This window comes from Thermobia domestica, chromosome 2 (assembly GCF_964235325.1).
Source record: "Thermobia domestica chromosome 2, izTheDome1.hap1.1, whole genome shotgun sequence".
NCBI classification, from domain to species: domain Eukaryota; kingdom Metazoa; phylum Arthropoda; class Insecta; order Zygentoma; family Lepismatidae; genus Thermobia; species Thermobia domestica.
The window spans coordinates 112174477-112193192 of record NC_137455.1 but is presented as its reverse complement, the minus strand read 5'-3'; the positions used below and the strand labels follow the sequence as shown (position 1 = coordinate 112193192).

The 18716-nt window shown below is 34.3% G+C and overlaps 1 long non-coding RNA gene across 1 annotated transcript in view; it reads left to right on the top strand.

Annotated features, from left to right (window-relative positions):
* The window catches only part of LOC145674806 (uncharacterized), a 67364-nt gene that overhangs the window by 33221 nt on the left and 15427 nt on the right, over nt 1–18716 (top strand). The window contains exon 2 of the long non-coding RNA XR_014129036.1: nt 3435–3619. This is a non-coding gene — a long non-coding RNA (uncharacterized LOC145674806). The remainder of the gene's footprint in view (nt 1–3434; nt 3620–18716) is intronic.

The window sequence follows — 18716 nt, the reverse complement described above, 5'->3', positions numbered from 1 at the left end:
ATAATAATAATAATAATAATAAAATTCCCACAACTTAAATTTTGCAATAAGACACGATTTGCCTATCTAAAAGATTTACAGAGTGGAATCTCAAATTAGAAGTATCTAGAACGAGGCGATTTTCGTCATTAATTGTTGAGTAATATTGTCCACGAGGCGAGACGAGACAAGAAGTAAGCTTTTTTTTTTTTTTTGTCTTGTCTCGATTCTTGAAGGATTATTTCTAGTCTGAATTTTCGGAAAAGCTTTTCTCGTGTCGTCTCTTTTTGTAAATTGATGTATCTGACTTTTGGAAGTAGCCTTGGTAGAAATTTGGCCTTAGTAATAGGTAGGGCCTAATTTAAATGCTATATAGGGATAACTGTTGAACAATATAATTAACATTAACACTAAGAAATATACATGTTACTTAGGTCTCTTAATCATACCTAAACGAACATAACTCATTCACAGCATTGAACTACTGGTAACGGATTTTAATAAGTTAAATTTTTGGAGTATATGTATACAGTGGCGGATCCAGGATATGATCAAGGGAGGGGATAAACCATAGTTTGCTTCTTTATCCAGTGTAAAGCAGGATTGAAGCCCATTTTATCCAGTGTATACCTTAGCGTTAAGGGGGGGGGCTATAGCCCCTATAGCACCCTTGGATCCGCGTCTGTATGTATATGAAATCCAAATACAGAGACTAAACTATTCACCTTTTACAGGTAGAAGTAATTTAACAGAATTAATAGTCTACAACTAATCAAATAATAGAAAAGAAAACACTCCATTTAAAAATTAATTCTTGCTGAAAGAGGCTGCCTTCTACGTTTTTTAAAACATTAAATAATTTCGTTAATAGTAATAATTTCGTAACTAGTTTATCAATTTATAGTTTCTATACTCTGAATCAGGTAACACTGATACAGTGAAATAACTGCTAATACTCAAAGCGTACTTGTGTGAACTACTGTTACTCTCTAGACTCGTGAAATATCTCATCTTGTTTCATTTCTAGTTTCGGCTCAAGTGTTACATTTCTCATCTCGACTGGAATTTAAAAATGTACTTCTCTGTTTTTGACAACTGACGAGATATTTTTCGTGTTGTGGGTAACACTATTTTATTGAGATATAGGTAACGTGCATTACTAGTAGTATTTAATATTCAATTCGATTGGCATTAATGAAAATTTCCCGTTGGTTGCATGGTTCAAACATGTAACAGCAGTGATTACTGCTGTCATATGCTTTACAGAAATTCAAATAACTTTGACCTAGATCAGTAAGAGAAACCACGTACAAGAATTGTGAAATAATATAATTAATATTATTTCATATAAGGATAGTCTCTAAATATACCCTAGAATCTAAATTATATTTATGCTAAAAAAAATAAGAAAGAAACAACTTTTTTTTTTTCAAAATAACATTAATATACATGGTCCTCAAAGGGTTAATATCCCTCTTAATAACGAAGCAAATTTCTCTTGCTTGTATATATTTTCCTTAAAGCTCAAATTTTTTAATCTAGTAATGAGTGGACTATAAATAGTTAATAGTTAATTTTAATACATATGTAGTGGACTCTCTTCACTACCCTCCTTCTAACCGTTCGTCGGCCTAAAGGCCCATCCTCGAAGAAATATAATTTTCGTTGTGCTCGGTGCTCCATAACAATATACCACATATCAAGCTTAAACGTACTTTTTTTCGTTTAGTTAATGTGTTTATAAGATTCAGTACTGTACACCATTCAGTATTGTAGGCTCAATCGTTTTTACTTTGTTTTTTTAATCAATACATACAAGTGGCGTATTTAGGATTTTGTTTCGGGGGTGGGGGCTATGCTTATATTTTTTCTTTTGGGTGCTGACAAATTTTAATGTTTTTTGCATATAACAAATTTATTTCGGGGCGGTTTGAGCCTGATAGCCAGCCCCTAAATGTGCCTGTGATACATATTATATATCGTAAATAAGTATGGTTTGTATGATGTGCCTGTGATGTCACTGGAGCAGCTTGTGATCGAAACTTCTACTTTTAATAAGTTATATCAATTGAATTGAAAAACCCTAAACTTAAAAACAAGAATTGGCGTGGGAGATCTGGGTTCGATTCCCGGCGGGAGCTCATGTGGTTCGGATTCCACGTTAATCAGTAGGTCCACGTCTCATATAGCCTCGCTGCTGAACGCAACGCTAAACTAAAATCAACTCAACTCAAATTGAAAACAAGGGGCGCGGTGGCTCAGTGGTAGAGCGTTCACCTCCAGTGCTTGGGGTCCCCGCGGGACGTAAAACAAGTATTTCATTTCATTTCATTTTCAAATTAAAAACAAGAAAATAAAAACATTATAGAGACACTGTACAATTCAGATGCTACGAAATGGTGATTTGTGTTTTAACCGACCAGGGTCCGATCCCATGGTGATCAGTTAATAGTTATTCTATTGTATCATTATGTTAATATCAATTTTACTCCTGGTGTTGGTAAATGTAATTTAGCGCGACTATACTGAAAAAAAAATGTCAACCTTTCGCTGTAATTTCACAATTTCTAGGGTAATTAGAGAAATATTTATTTATGAAACCGAACTTTCTTTTTCTTTCTTTTTTTCTTATTCTTTTTTTATATAGAAAATAGCAATTTTTAGTTTTATCGGACTATTAAAATGCTCTTACCCACAGATTCCATAAATACCTCAAATTATAAATGTTTCGATATGTTCTAGCATGTGTACTTTAGTCCTTTTCGTAGACGGACGACTGGTACTCCAGAACAAGCTTTTCCACATGAGACTTATTAAATGTGTTAATGTATTGAAATCTCGAATTTAAAACTGTTCTCACAATCTCAAGAATTCATTCGTATTTCTACTCCTTTTCAATTTTGTTTTCACAATCTCAAGAATTCATTAGTATTTCCACTCCTTTTCAACTTCGTTTTCACAATCTCAAGAATTCATTCGTATTTCCATTTTTTTTTCAACTTACGCTTATTTTGTATTTATGATTTCCTTTTTCTGTTTGAAAAAAGAAATCACGCTCGCCTACGTTAATATAACGATATTCCTTTGTGCAAGGTTGAATAATTTTAATACAACCTGAAGTTCCAGAGTATTCTCGTCTAAATATTGATGTTTCAATAATTATTATGTGAAAAAAAGTTATCTTTATAATATCCATGACGTAGTTGTCGTTTCATTGGCTTGCTACAACAGTGACGTCACATATGCGCAAGTGATGTCATTCATGAAAACGTTGGGTTATTACGTCATAGTTCATAGACCTTCACCCTGTCTATTCCTTTAATAGATTTTTCCATTATGAGAAGCGAAACTACTAACCTTTGATGTTTCTGATTGTGATTAATGTTTTGTTTTAAAATGTAAAATAGGTGGTTGGTTCTTTTTCAATGATGCTATAGATATTTTTTTCCTTTAAGGTTTAATTATCATCAAAGCTCAGACGAACGGCAGCCCTGGAAGTTGCAACTCGATCGATATCCTTCAATTCGTCCGCCATCTTGAGACATTACAACAACAAATGAAGGTTCTTGATGCGCTGGTTTGTGTTAGTCGGAGAAGTAAATGAATATACACTACTGTCATTTTACGTATTGGAAAGAAGGTGCGTATTTATCCATTAATTTTTAATTCATAATGTTGTTAAGAACACATTTCTGACCTTTTATCCTAAAATGCTTTCCAAAAGAGCTGTGTTTTCTTAACCCTTATGCGAATGTTGATTTATTGTATGTAAGGTGTCGTTTCGAAAATGGGAACCTGTTATAGGGTAGCCGTAAGTGCTTGTTTCTATCTAGTACAACTAGTCTTTCAGACCATATTTTCAGTCAGTGATTCCCAACTGAAGTGTCGCGCAGCCCTATTGAGTTTGTGTGAAATTTTAGAATTTAAAAATTAATATTATGTTATCCAGAAGATCTCTAGGCTATAAACGACACAATTTAATTATACCATGAAATGTTCAACTCTTTCTGACTCAGGTCATTTTTTTTTAGCGTTTTCGTACATTTTCAGTTAGTGAGTTATTGCTCAAAATTATTTATCCGATTGATATGGTTAGGGAATTGATTTTTAGAAGAGGAATATGGATGTTTTTTAGTGTAAGTTATATTGCAGTATTGCCAACAAGAGGGAAATTATTGCGGGAAATGTAGGGGTGAAAATTTACAAAAAATCCCTAATCAAATTTCAAGATTTTTTGTAGCGCATCACGGTTGCCACATGGGTTCAAGTCACCTAAAAATTCTTTGATATGTTGACAAGGTACAGTGAAAACCTGAAGTCCCTAGCTGCCATACAAAGAAAGAAAATAAAAATTCTCTGTCATCATACACATGAAATTTTGACACTTTTTACGCCTCAGAAGCAAAACTCAACAGATATACCAGGGCTAAAGCTACCCTAAATATCCTATTGAAACGTTTTATGATGCATTCTGTAGGCCAAAGAGTAGGCTTTCAGATAGTGTTACGTTTGTTCCAATATAGCGAACAAAAGAGAAATAATATAAGAAAAAAGGGAAATTTTCCGAGTTTTTCACCTAAAATCGGAAATATTTTTTTTCTTTTACTGGAAAGATTGCCATCACACAGATGCAAACCATCTGAAAACAAACCTTGATACTCCACTAATATATCCTACAAGTATCATGGTGATATCTAGCAAAGTAAGCATGAAATTAAAAAAAAAATCTCATTCTACCTCAGAAATTCACCATTTTCTTACCATTTACAGAACTTAGTTAATTATAAACCACAACTGTACTTCCCCTAATTATCCAACTGAAACTTTTTATGGTGCTTTTGTAGTTTAAAGAAGAGGCTTTCAGATGATTGTACGTTTGTTCGAATGTAGTCAACAAGAGGGAGAAAATAGAGACAAAAGGGATTTTAAAAAATTCCCTTAAAGTCGGGAATTAAAATTTTCTGCAGGTGGAAACACTGCTACTAGACACACGCAAACTATCTTAAAATAAATTTTTGTACTCTCTAATATATCCTACACACATCATGGCGATATCAAACAAAGCTTGAAATGTAAAAAAAAAAAAAAAAAAGATTCTACCTAAAAAAAAAAAAAAACATTATCTTACCATTTACCAAACAAGGTCTACTGTAAACCTGAACTGTACTCCTAATTACCCAAGTGAAACTTTTTATGGTGTGTTATGTAGGCCAAAGTTGATACTTTCAGATAGTAGTGAGTTTGCTCGAATGTAGCCAACAAGAAGGAAATAATAGAGACAAAAGCGAGAGTTTTCCAAAATTTCCCCCTAAAATCGTGAAGTTAAATTTTCTGTAGATGGCAACTCCTATCACACAGACGCAAACTATTTTAACCACTGGCACATCATTACTATGTCCTACAAGTATCAAGGCGATATTTAAGAAACAAAACTTCTAATTGCAAAAAATAGATTACAGTAAACAGAAAAGTAGGGAAAACTAGAAAAATCAAGGGTTAGAACCTAAATACGAATTTTTCGTGCGCCCCTAATTATTCCATTGTACCCGCTTTTGTTCAGTAAGAATCAATGTTTGACTGGCGTAAGCTGACTTGCGCTCGGACATATAGATACGGATTTATAAACAAAAATTTCGAAAATTTCGAATTTTTTGACCAAATTTAGGGAAATTTTAATTTCCGTAGTTGGCAACATTGCGCGCGAGCCGGTCTAATTGATGTCAACAATTAGTTATCCATCCGAGGTATCTAGCTGTCAAGCCTTAAGGAGATATCTCTACAACGAATGAAGCTACAGTAAAAAAACAAAATTCGAAATTCGAAAATTCTCGAATTGTTTACTTTGGGCTGAAATTTGAGAAGACAATTCGACACCCAGAAGGAAAATAAACTAAAATGATAAACTATGGTCCAACCATATTGGTCAAATAAAATTATCCCTATATAACAGGAGTCGATTAAAAAAGTGACACACACTTTTGGTCACCTGGGTCCGAAGGGGTTAGTAACAAGTTTAAATCAAATTTGAGACGTACTAAATTGAGATAACGGCAGCAACGATGTTCAATTGTACTTGTGGATACTTTGGTACCACATAGAAATCTATAGTTTTCTATTATAATTTATATTATAATTTTCATTAATAAAAATGTAATAAGTCTACAATGTCGTTATGGTTAGGTAAAGTGTGACATCAGGCCGTCAAAAAGTGGAAATCGCTGTCTTCAACTATCACTTTGAGACTTTTGTTTTTAACTTGAAATTCGAGTTTTCGTGCATATACACTATTTCATATGCAATTATAGCGATGTATATGCAATAATGTATTGGATGTATAATTCTTCATTTCTACATTCTTCATAATCAGCTATCGTATTCGACGTTGCTAATGGAATTCTTACATTTGTTCTGAGTACCGATGCTATTATGAGAGAAAGCTTTACAAGTGTAACGTAGGATTGCAACAATGTATGTCATAACTATACTCAGAACAATATAAGAAACGAACTGACATTTAGAGCAGCACGTGTTGCCCTGGTGCTATATCATGAGTATTTCGTTGTGCTTCTTTCCCCTCAGTTGACAAACACTCCTGTACATGTGTTATAATGCAGCAACATTGCATTGTTGTCCCTTTCTATAAAAATTATCCTCTTATAATTACCACCACGACGTTTATAATTGGCTTCTCTCTCGGTAATCTTAAAAACACCGTAAAATATCTTCCCTTCCCAAGATAGATTTCCACGTATTTCGGTACTATCAATTCGTTTCTAATTTTGCTTCATGTCTAACTGACGATTTATGAATTTCATAGATTTCAAATCACTGTTCAACATTGAAGACTTTTTAGTAAGTTGTTCATTTGTTTCATTAACTTGTGTACTTGTTACAAAGTATTTAATACTTAAAATTGGTATGCATCACAAAATCACTGTTAGGAGTGTATGTATCATTCGTAGGAGTACAGTAATGGAAAAATTTCTAGCAATTCCATGTAATTTTTATGCGTTTACAAGGCTTAGTAAGAAATTTCTACGTAAGTAAGCATAAACATACAATGAAATATATATACATCAATTTAAAGGAAATTTTTATGCAAATTACGTTGCAGAAGTTACTTGTATATGCAGCAACAGGTGATACTTTATGAAAAATGTGACGTAAATGAAATACAGATTAATCTGTCCAAATGTTTATTTCATGGGCAACCCGGTCTAAGTTATTGTGAGGTCCGCGCTCGACTATTTAATCAACCCCTTGATCGTGCAGTACCATTCTTCTGCCCATCAGGACTATGTAAATGGAGTGTTGAAGAAGCTCTTAAACATGTAGTGAAACTTGTTACTTGTGAAATTCAAATTTATACCCTATATAATTTATGTTTTTCTGTCATAAGTGTACTAAGTGCATTTTGGAAGAAAAGTTGTGGAGTTCATTTACATTGGACATAGAAATGAGAAAAGGTGTGACATAACACCGACAAAAGCAAGTAAAATTCGAACATTAAATGAGTGTGGCAAAACCAATGCTGAAATTGCACGGATTATGGAAGTGTATAAAATTGTACAGTAGGTAAGTAGTTGGCTAAGATTCGGGAAGTAGGGGCATAAAAAGTGGAAGAATTGGCAGATGAAATCGAAAAGTGAAATTCTATTCTAGAGAGTTCATTGCGACGGTTGTGTCTTGCAGATCAATTTCAGTCACCACAAGATCTTGCAAAGAGTTGGCGGGAAACATCTAGTGCCAATGTTTGTTCAAGTACAGTGAGAAACAAGTTAAAATCCATATGTTTACGTTCACAAAGGGCTGTCAAAATAACATGCCCTACACAAAAAGAACGTACAATGCGTGTGTAGTGTTCCAAGAATTGACAAGTGCTGCAAAGTACTGTTCAGTGATGAGACAAAGCTCAACATTTATGAAAATGATCCACGTGCCAGAGTGAATCGCATGTCTGGTGAAACACACAGTCCTGCGTGTACTGTTAAAACCTTGAAATACCCTATATGTCTTATGACTTGGGGATGTTTTTCCTCCAGTGGGGTTAGTAGAATCCATATTTGTGATGGTGTGCACAAACATACAAAACGATTCTTCAGACTAAAATAATACTTTCGGAAAGAGATTTATACAAAGATTAACCCTTTATTTTTTTAATGACGATTCTGCTTCGTGCCACTGTGCCAAATTTATAAAATATTTTATTACGGTTCTTACGACCTCTTACATCACTTCGTTGGCCCAGTAATTCGCCGGACTCATACTCTATCGAAAATTTATGGCGTGATTTGAAGGTGGTTGTTCGTACAAGGACACTACAACAATAAATCAATTAATTGAAGCAGTAAACGACGTCTGACAGCATTGCATTCAAGTGGAGACACTGCTAAACTTAGTGAATTCCATGCCAAAATGATGTAATGTAGTTATCAAATAGCGTGGATATTCAATTAAGTATTTGCTCAGGTTAAAGTCATATTTGTACAAACCTAACTTTAAACTTCCGTTAGCAATGGCTGTCACATTTTGCAAAGTAACATCCATTTTGGGGGATATATAGGTAACTTCTGTAACTTAATTTGCATTTTGTATAAAGTTTCCCTAAAATTGATGTATATTTCATTGCATTTTTATACTTACTTATGTGGACATTTCTTATTAAACCTTGTAAACGTATAAAGTTACATGGAGTTGTTTTAATTGTTGTATTACTGCATATGCGTTACAATCTGCTAGGGTACAATTTATATATTTTTTTTACATATGCAGCACATAAATAAATACATATGGTTGCTCCAAATAGCAAAAATTATCAATTACGAATGACATAGGCATAAATTAGTTTTTCTAGATTTTCTGGTAAACTATGTACGAAAATTTTTTACCGTACATAGCAGTACCTCAAGCATGCCATTTTCCTTAGATCAATGTCATCTATATGGAGCGTTCAAAAAGAAACGAACCGAAGGCTGCAATGTGCACACTCGTGCTAGAATTTTAATATTGTGTTGTGTGTAACAAATAGGCATTCCGGCTGGTGATTCACAACCTGCCACTAGAGGGTTACGTGTGCAAGCCACGTGACTTATAAAGCCAGCAGAAGCAGACGCCAATCGTCAAGCGCGGTTATGCTGACATTCTTTCTTGACCAAGACGGCCTCCTTCTGATAAACTTCCTGCAGCACGGGACAACAGTAAATCTCCAGCGTTACGCGCAAACATTGACCAACCTTCGCCAAGCGATCAAATCGAAATTACCAGGCAAGCTGACCCGTAGGGTCATTTTGCCCAATGACAATGCTCGATCTCATACGACCAACACAGTCAGGACAGTCGCTCAGAATTTCAAGTGGGAGTTTCTCGGTCACCCTCCATACAGTTCATACCTCTCTCCCTGCGATTACGCCATTTTTGGTCCCCTTAAAAAGGCTCTGAAGGGCAATTCACGTCGGACGACGATGTCCAAAAGTACATTCGGAACTGGTTTGTAACGCACCCCAGGGAATTCTACGAGACAGCCATTCACCGTCTTGAGTCGCAGGGGGACAACAGCCAGGGACAATACAGGTAAGAGCTTCTGTTCCTCGGCCTCCGGCTCGTTCCTTTTTGAACGCTCCTTTATTAGGTAGACCATGTCTTATCTTTGCAGAATATTATAATTTAACAAAAAAAAAGTTTTATATTTAATCAATTTTGGGCTATATCTCATCAACCATATTGTGGACTACCATCTTGTTACTGTCATAATGTAAAGCTTGATTGGAGTAAACTTTAGTATCAGTTTTATCTTAAGAAGTAGAATGTTTATTAAACATTCTTTTTTTTAAAAAAAAAAAAAAAAAAAAAATCTTTCCCGAAACCTTCGTGTGGAATTTACACTCAACTATACGTTGTATGGGATTTGTACATCTTATTGATACCTATTGATTGGTATACATATGTTGAGCATCTTAAGTTTTTCTGTCGTTACACGTTAATACGTGATTTAACACTTTATATATATATATATATATATATATATATATATATATATATATATATATATAAGTCTTCATTCAATTAAACATTTCTGTTGAATATTGAGTTTTCTGCTTTATATCTCCATAAACGTTTCTAACATTATAGTTCGGATCTCTTCTTCAGAATATATACCATACAGTACTTTTCTTACTACTACTACACATAGGTTTATGGAGTATTCTTTTTTAAAATATAAAAAATTAATAACCTGCTTGTTTGCTTGCACTTTTGTAGAAACATACATACTTAGGGTGATACAAGTATTATTATTATTATTATTATTATTATTATTATTATTATTATTATTATTTAAAACAAGTTTAACAAGTTGGACTATTTCTGAGAGAGCAGCGATAACTAATTTCAGACAGTATTCATCGTATTTTAGAAGTTAAATACACACAATACATATATCGCTTCAAACTCTTTGGCGATGTTGATTATATAGGGCAGAAAAACGAAGCATGTAATAACATCGACATTTATTTCACAATCTTAAGTACAGTACTTTCTTTGATTATTTTTAGTTTCTAGAACTACTTTAGTGAAAGGTTTCTCTAGTTGCGGTCCGCGTACTCCATATGGTTCTTAAGGTTTGCTCTTATCATCAGGGCTAGATAAAGTCATTCTGGCGCCCTAGATGATACATTTCGAACTGCCCCTTCAAAAGCAAGTGGAACGTGCCACTACCGAAGGAACAAAGTGAATATCAAATTGAGCTCCCTTGTGGCTAAACAGTTGGCTTATGCGTCTTTAGCGGGAAAGACCCTGTTTCGATTTCTGGCGGCAGCTCACGTGTTTCACATTTCACGTTAAGCTGTAGGTCGATGTCTCATATAGTTCTCTTGTTGAAAAGGACGCTAAATTTAAAAATTGGGAATCTAAACTGTTTCCCACGCCAAAGGCACGTACGTTAAGTCGAATAAATATACATATTATACAACTAATAGCTTATGCAAAGTTGAATTACTCGCAGAATTTAATAAGGCAAAGATTATGTGTACAAACTCTAATAGCTCTTATAGATATATTATTACAAAATATTCCTGATAGTCTTAGTTATAAAAAATACTAATGTGTATTTTCCACTGTAAATACCAATTTTGTATAAAGGGAATTATAATTAACATTATCTTTAAAATATAGAAATACTGATATGTAGTGACGACGCTAAAGGGAACAAGGAGGCGGTCGCTCCCCTACTGCCTTCCCTAGACATGTCGTGTTGTAATGAAGGTCAAATAATATAAAACTATTAATTTTTGATCTACAAAAATAGCTGCCCCTCCAAAAAAAAATGTCTCTATTCCTTAGTTTGTGCACCCCAAGAAATAAAATCTGGCGTCGTGACTGCTGGTATGGGTTCAATATATAAAAATACTATAAATTTACTATCATTGGAGACAAGAATAGAATGATCTGTAGAACATTCTGATTAATAAAAATGTTCTTAAAAGTAAGAAACGCTACCTTAATAGATTTAAGTATTTACTTTTAAATGTTTATTTATGATTCTAATTCGCTTCAGTGGTTCAAATTGCTAAAAATAAGTCTGTTGAAGAGACAGTTAATGTTCTGTGTATAATTTTACCAGGTTTAAGATAAATCTTTGAGCTTAATGACCCTTGATTATGCCTGGTGCGAAAGGGAGACGATGATTAAAGCAAGTGAATGATGATGGAAGAATTAGTGGAATGAGGAGGTAGGAGGAAACGGGAGTATCCTTAGAAAATCCACGATGTTGTCCACCACAAACTTACTTGGCTGGGATCGAACCAAGGACCTCACACACCAGAAATACGCGCTCTACCACTCAGCCACCGTTCGTTCCCCCTACTCAGTTTAAAAAGTAGAAACGTAAGTTGCTATGCAAGTGCTGAGTTGCACATGTGTAGTATAATTTAGGAACTCCCCACCGCAACGATTTATCCAGTGAAACATTCCAAAACTCATCGAATAAATATCTTTATACACAGTGCTAAAAGCCACTTTGTTCTTTTAACTCAACAGTTTTTTTACAGTTATGTAACGAAGTTTATAGCCACAAGCAAAGGAACATGTACACGCAGCCATTCTTTGTCGACTATATTTAAATTCTTGATACAGTGTCAAATTTTGTCACGTTCTTTGCTACTTCAACTCTCGTATTTCTTGTATTATTATTATTTATGGGTCCTTGTAAGGATAGGAACAACCTTGCACAACCTGGGCAAGACACAGATCTTTGTGCAAGGAAGAACAAAAACCGTGGGTGGTGAGAAAGGAAACACTGCATCTCACCAAAACCTCTTATTTTGAATCTGAACACACATATATTTTTCTCCATTATGCATACGTTCACCGCAAATATGATGTGGTCAGGGTTGCCAGATTATCGCTTTTACGATTATTATAAATTATTCTTTATAGCTTTTCTCTGCGTACAATTGTAAATATATATCGTATTGAATGAAATGATAGGCCTACCATGTATTTTGTACGTTTGAAAAAAAAAGATGGTTTATTTATTCATACATTACAAAAAAGTGAAACTACCTTTCCTGTTGATGAGCATTGTAGTATATGAAACTACGGTGCTCATTCCCCCTCCCAAGTGCAGGACACAATCCCTCCAGATTTATATACTCTCCCCCCCAAAAAAAAAGTATTAGTAGAGAAGGTAGAAGTTGATTATATATATAGAAAAAGAAAAGAAAACGAAAATGGCTTACTTTGTAGACTAAATTTTATTCATTTTCGGGACTTTTAAAATCTTTATAACGTGACTTTTAGCTACCTGTGTGAAAATCTGCATTTCTCTTACCCTATTATAAATTTCAAGAACTTCATGCAATAAACTTTCAAGAATTTCATGCAATAAACTTTCAAGGAATATACTATTTTCAAAATAAAGAAAATGTAAAGAATTGTTAATATATAAGAAGAAATATGCTATAATTCAAGTTCCACTATACCATTTTTAATGCAAAACTATTCTTGTCCCCCGAATAATCATCATGGGTGCACAACTGCGGTCTGTGGACACCTCTAATACGGAGTAAAAGCACGGATGCTACAAAACAAGCAGCGAGAACATTTTTGCAATGTCTATTAAATAAAGAAAATAATCAGTGTTGGAAATATTAAAGCACAAAAGAATAAGAGTTGAGTTGGTTTTGAGTTTAACGTCCCCTTCAGCACCGAGGCTATATGAGACGAGGACTTACTGATTAACGTGGAATCCGAATCCACATGAGCTCCAGTCGGGAATCGAACCCGGGTCTCCCACGCCAAAGACAAAAGAAAAAGAATGGATATATTCTATAATATTTTAGTGTATAAGTAAAAAGTCATATATATATATATATATATATATATATATATATATATATATATATATATATATATATATATATATATATATATATATATATAGAATGCGAATGGTTTCAAATTAATTTGTGACGTTACCATATAGTGAAATTTTGATTCCCCATAGCGACTGAAGAAGTCCCCAGAGGATATACCATTATTCATTATTAGGTATTGTCGTCTTGACACTGTCATCATAATGAAAACCTTGATATAAGATTATGTTTCAATGTCACTTTTACCTTAATATGTGACATGGTTATCATAAGCATAAGTTTTCCTATATTTTCTGGAAAAATACTAATAAGGATTTACCTTTATATATATATCCTCTGGGGACTTCTTCAGTCACTATGGGGAATCAAAATTTCACTATATGGTAACGTCACAAATTAATTTGAAACCATTCGCATTCTACGAATCTATCATGCTGTTACATTAATTTTTACACTATTAAGTGATGCCAGTGTGAACGTCTATCAACTTTAACTTCCGTCTAGAAAGAATCTATATGAATATTTGATGGTTGTAGATCTTCTCCATAGTTCTCTATCTGTGACGTTGCCACACAATGCAGTTCGCGTCTCCAGCTGAAAACCCACAAGGTATACTCTAATATATATATATATATATATATATATATATATATATATATATATATATATATATATATATATATATATATATTCCCTTTATTTTGACTTATAGAATAGTGCTCTGTATTCCATGGACATCATTTCTAAATTATCTGATATATATATATATATATATATATATATATATATATATATATATATATATAGGGTGGGCCATTTTAATTAATCCAAGGAAATATTTGAAAAATGATAAAACATAGAAGAAATGTTTCAAGTACACCTTATATATTGCTAAGGGGGAAACCCAATTCCGCCAAAAATACCCCTCTCCGCCCCCCCTAAATGGAGGTAACGGGGGGTAACTTTGAAATGTCAAATGGGAACATGGGTCGAGTAATACCTCGTTCGAAAGGTCTTGGAAAACTAAGTAACGCTGTACCAAAAGATGTTCCATATTGTGCACCGGTTTCAAAATGGTCGCCATAATATGGTTCGGAACTCCAGTACCCGTAATGTGAAAACCATGGAAAGTAAATGAATGGAACAAAAGTGAAATACGTAAATATCATAGGGCATATCGAACGGTGTGGTCCCTGTGATCCTAGTGGCCTCCCTAAAGGGGTCTTGGGGGCTAACTTCAAAATTTCAAATTGTAACATGAGTCGAGTGGTACCTCGTTCGATAAATTTTGCAAAATCTAACATATTGTAGGAGAAAACGAATGATGTGAAATGGCAGTGTTCTCAAAAGGCCGCCGAAACATAGTATCCGTGTCAGAGAAAAGGTTTAGTACCCGTGGTATGAAAGTGATTGGAGATAAATCAACAAAACAAAAACTGGAGTAGCTAACTGACGTAAGGCACATCGAAAGGTGTTGTCGGGGTGACTCCAAGGGCCAACTGAAAGGTATCCGGGGCCAACTTGAAAATTTCAAATAGCAGCTTGAAGCGAGTAACATCACGTTACATAGACAAATTAATATCAAACAGATTCTGTAAGAAAATTTTCGACATGAGACACCGTTTTCAAAATGATCGCAAAGACATGGTGACTGTGTCTAAGAAAACGTCTAGTGTCCATACTATGAATACGGTTAGACATAAATGAAAATAACGAAAATTAAATAGGAAAACCACGGAGGCGTTCCAAGGCTCGAGAATAATACAACAGAGATAAAAATGTTAGAGTAAAATTGCCATAATGTATAGAGAGAAATCCAATTTCTGTAAAATAATCTCTCCCTGCGCTCTGTATGTGAGTGAAGTGGAAAGTAAAGTGAAAGTTCAAACGAGAACTCTACTTTAATTCGTAAATTAAGGCTAACCTTACAAATAGGTATGGTGTGGTTGAAACATTTGTTTGTAAGGATGACGCTGTATTGACTAAAAAAAGAGAAACTTTTATGCAATGCGTGCTGGTTATTCAGAAAGCATTTCGGGGATATACGTACACACCGTTTCGTCCCTCAAGCTCACAATATGACATGAATGCTAATAGTTAATCAAAATGTAACTGTGGCCATCCGCGTTAACTTAGTGCACCAATTCTCTATGCATGAAGTCTGCCTTCCAAACAGCATTGGGTAGGTCAAGCATACGCCCGAACCGTTGTCCGGTCGGACATGGAAATTTTGAAGTTAGCCCACAAGACCCCTTCAGGGAGGCCACTGGGATCACAGGGATTACATCATTCGATATGCCCTATGATATTTACGTATTTCAATTTTGTTCCATTCATTTACCTTCCATGGTTTTCATACTACGGGTAGTGGAGTTTTTGAACCATGTCATGGCGGCCATTTTGAAACTGGTGCACAATATGAAACATCTTTTGGTACAGCGTTACTTAGTTTTCCAAGACCTTTCGAACGAGGTATTACTCGACCCATGTTCCTATTTGACATTTCAAAGTTACCCCTTGTTACCCCCATTTACGGGGGGCGGGGAGGGGTACTTTTGACGGAATTGGTTTTCCCCCTTAGCAATATATAACGTGTACTTCAAAAATTTCTTCTATGTTTTATCATTTTTCAGATATTTCCGTGGATTAATTAAAATGGCCCACCCTGTAGATATATACAGAGTGATACAATAATACACCAACAAACCGAAGGGGATAATAGTAGACGTAAACTTAAGCACAAAATGTCTAATAAACGTGGGTCGCAAGCGGCTCCGTTTTACGACGAGAGGCTTTCAAGAAGCGGCAAGGAGCTGATATATTCCTGAATGCCAACTATCTCATGACCCGGAAAGATATCGCTCTCGGGCAAAAAATTATACACAAAGTTGTACCTGACAAATGCAATGACGTACCGATGGTAGTAAACTGTTTCCGGAATACAGGGATCCACATATGTGTGAATTTTCCATCTGTTTGTAGAGATTCTGGTATTGCTACGACCGCTCTGCTACAATCGATACGTCATTACATTTATCAGGTGCGACTTTGTATATAATCTTTTAACCCCAGAGCGTTATATTTACACGTTCATGAGATATTTGGCTTTATATCAGCGCCTTCGCCGGCTTTTGAACTCCTCTCACGGTAAAACAGTGGCGTTTTCGATTCACGTTCATTTTTCTTTTTCTGTTCTTGCTTAACTTCGAATATATTATCAGCTCTTTCAGTTTTTTGGTATATTATCGTATACCAGAATGTATAGATATACAGTACAAACTTCAGTAGCAGATTCTTGTCTCTCTTCTAAGATGGCATTCTTAATAGTGACCTACATACTATTAACACAGACGCACGTAATTCTTACAGCAATGCACATACTAGTTGCAATAATTAGAAACAGGAAAATTAAGAATATCAGACATTGAGAAGAAATTATTTTCCTGATTGATATTGTAACAGAACGAAAGAATTATCTAATTAAGGAGACAAAAACACTTTATTCTATGTTTATATGAGGGGATGAACTAGGGATCTAGCAAGTTTGGTTAAGTTCACAGAGCAAGTTTGAGAGAGGTCCGCAGTATTGAAAATAAATCTGTTGTACTCGATTTGTTACTGTCCAAAAGGTCACTCACAATTGATACTCAAGATACATTAAAAGAAAAATAGTGAAGAATGTAGTTTTTTGAGAGAACATAGTAGACTGAATTTAAATAAGACTATATGTTTAATTTCCTCATTAAAAATTTTGCATAATCTGTCGTTCAAAACACTTTTTCTTTTAATGATATAATTTAAGGTGTGGCCTTATGATTTCCAACTTCGGATTAGATTACTTTCGGTTCAGTATTCGTTCTTTTAGTTTGGTGCTGCTCATGTGATTCACTTGATCGTCATTTTTACATTTTAACTAAAAGATTGTGTGATTAATTTACACCTTGTTCTCCATTCTAATAAGTTCGCCAGTTTTTGATAACACTTGACTTTATAAATTTGTACTTTGATCTTGGTTTATGTTTCTGTTACAAATCATGCTTTAGAATTATTTTTATCCACGGATATCTTTGCTTGACAATTTCATTTAAAACATTTCTGTATCATGTTTCTTAAAGATATCGAGTCCTGAGAGCACGAACGTCAAATGTCCATTTTTTTTCAATATTGAGTTGTAAGTTATTTCGATAGCTTAATACCTGCTATGATATCTTGATATGCTAGCATGAATCTAAAAGCCATTAACATATTTAACTTAATCCCCAATGTTCAACTATTTCAGTCACAATCCTGATCTTTGCTAATATTTTGAAACTTTGTAGCAGTCTCCTGAAAAATTTAGACAACTGGACATATTTCTGAATTCAGCTGAACAAACGAATAATACTGATCACTTAAAATTAATGCAAAAACTCCCAAATCAAGGAGAAATAAACACAAAGTCTATGTTCTTATATCCACTTTCTGTAGATGAGTTAATTGGAATAGTTAAATCCTTATCAAACAGCAGTTCTTCAGGTATGGTTGAAGCCCCTTCCATTGTAATTAAAAAGTGTGCGAAACATATCATACATCAACTTTGTTACCTCATAAATTTCTTGTTAGAAAACGGTATATTTCCCACACTGCTTAAAAATGCTAAGGTTCTCCCAACTTTTAAAAAGGGTGATGAAAGTGTCATGACAAATTATCGACCTATTTCAGTGTTATCGATATTTTCAAAGATATTTGAGTCAGTCATGGCAAAACGTCTTAGCAAATTTTTAATAACTCATAATATTATGTCGACTTTTCAACACGGATTTCAGAAGAATAAAAGTATTGATACCGCTTTATTTGAATTTCTTACAGATGTCCTGAAATCACTCGATAATAAGAATTATGTTATAGGTTTGTTCATCGATCTGTCAAAGGCATTTGACAAAATTGATCACAACATTATGCTAAATAAATTGTCTCAATATGGCATACGTAGCGTAGCAAACCAGTGGTTTTCATCCTATCTAACAAACAGATGCCAAACTGTTCAAATTACAAAAGTTGAATCAAATCGATCCTGCCCTTTCTTCTCAAAACCAACAAAAATTACCAGAGGTGTCCGTCAGGGCTCTATTTTAGGCCCTACTCTATTCATAATTTACATAAATGATCTGATAAAAACTTTACACCCCACAAAATGCATGTTATATGCTGATGATATAAATATAGTTATTACTGAACAAGACCCAAATTTAGTATTGGTAAAGGCAGAAAAACTTATAAGCAAAATAGTTACTTGGTTGAATGCAAGTAACCTTCTCCTAAATACAGATAAAACAATCGCAATAAACTTTCGTTTTCCAGGAAATGATCCATCCTTCCCTTCGCTAA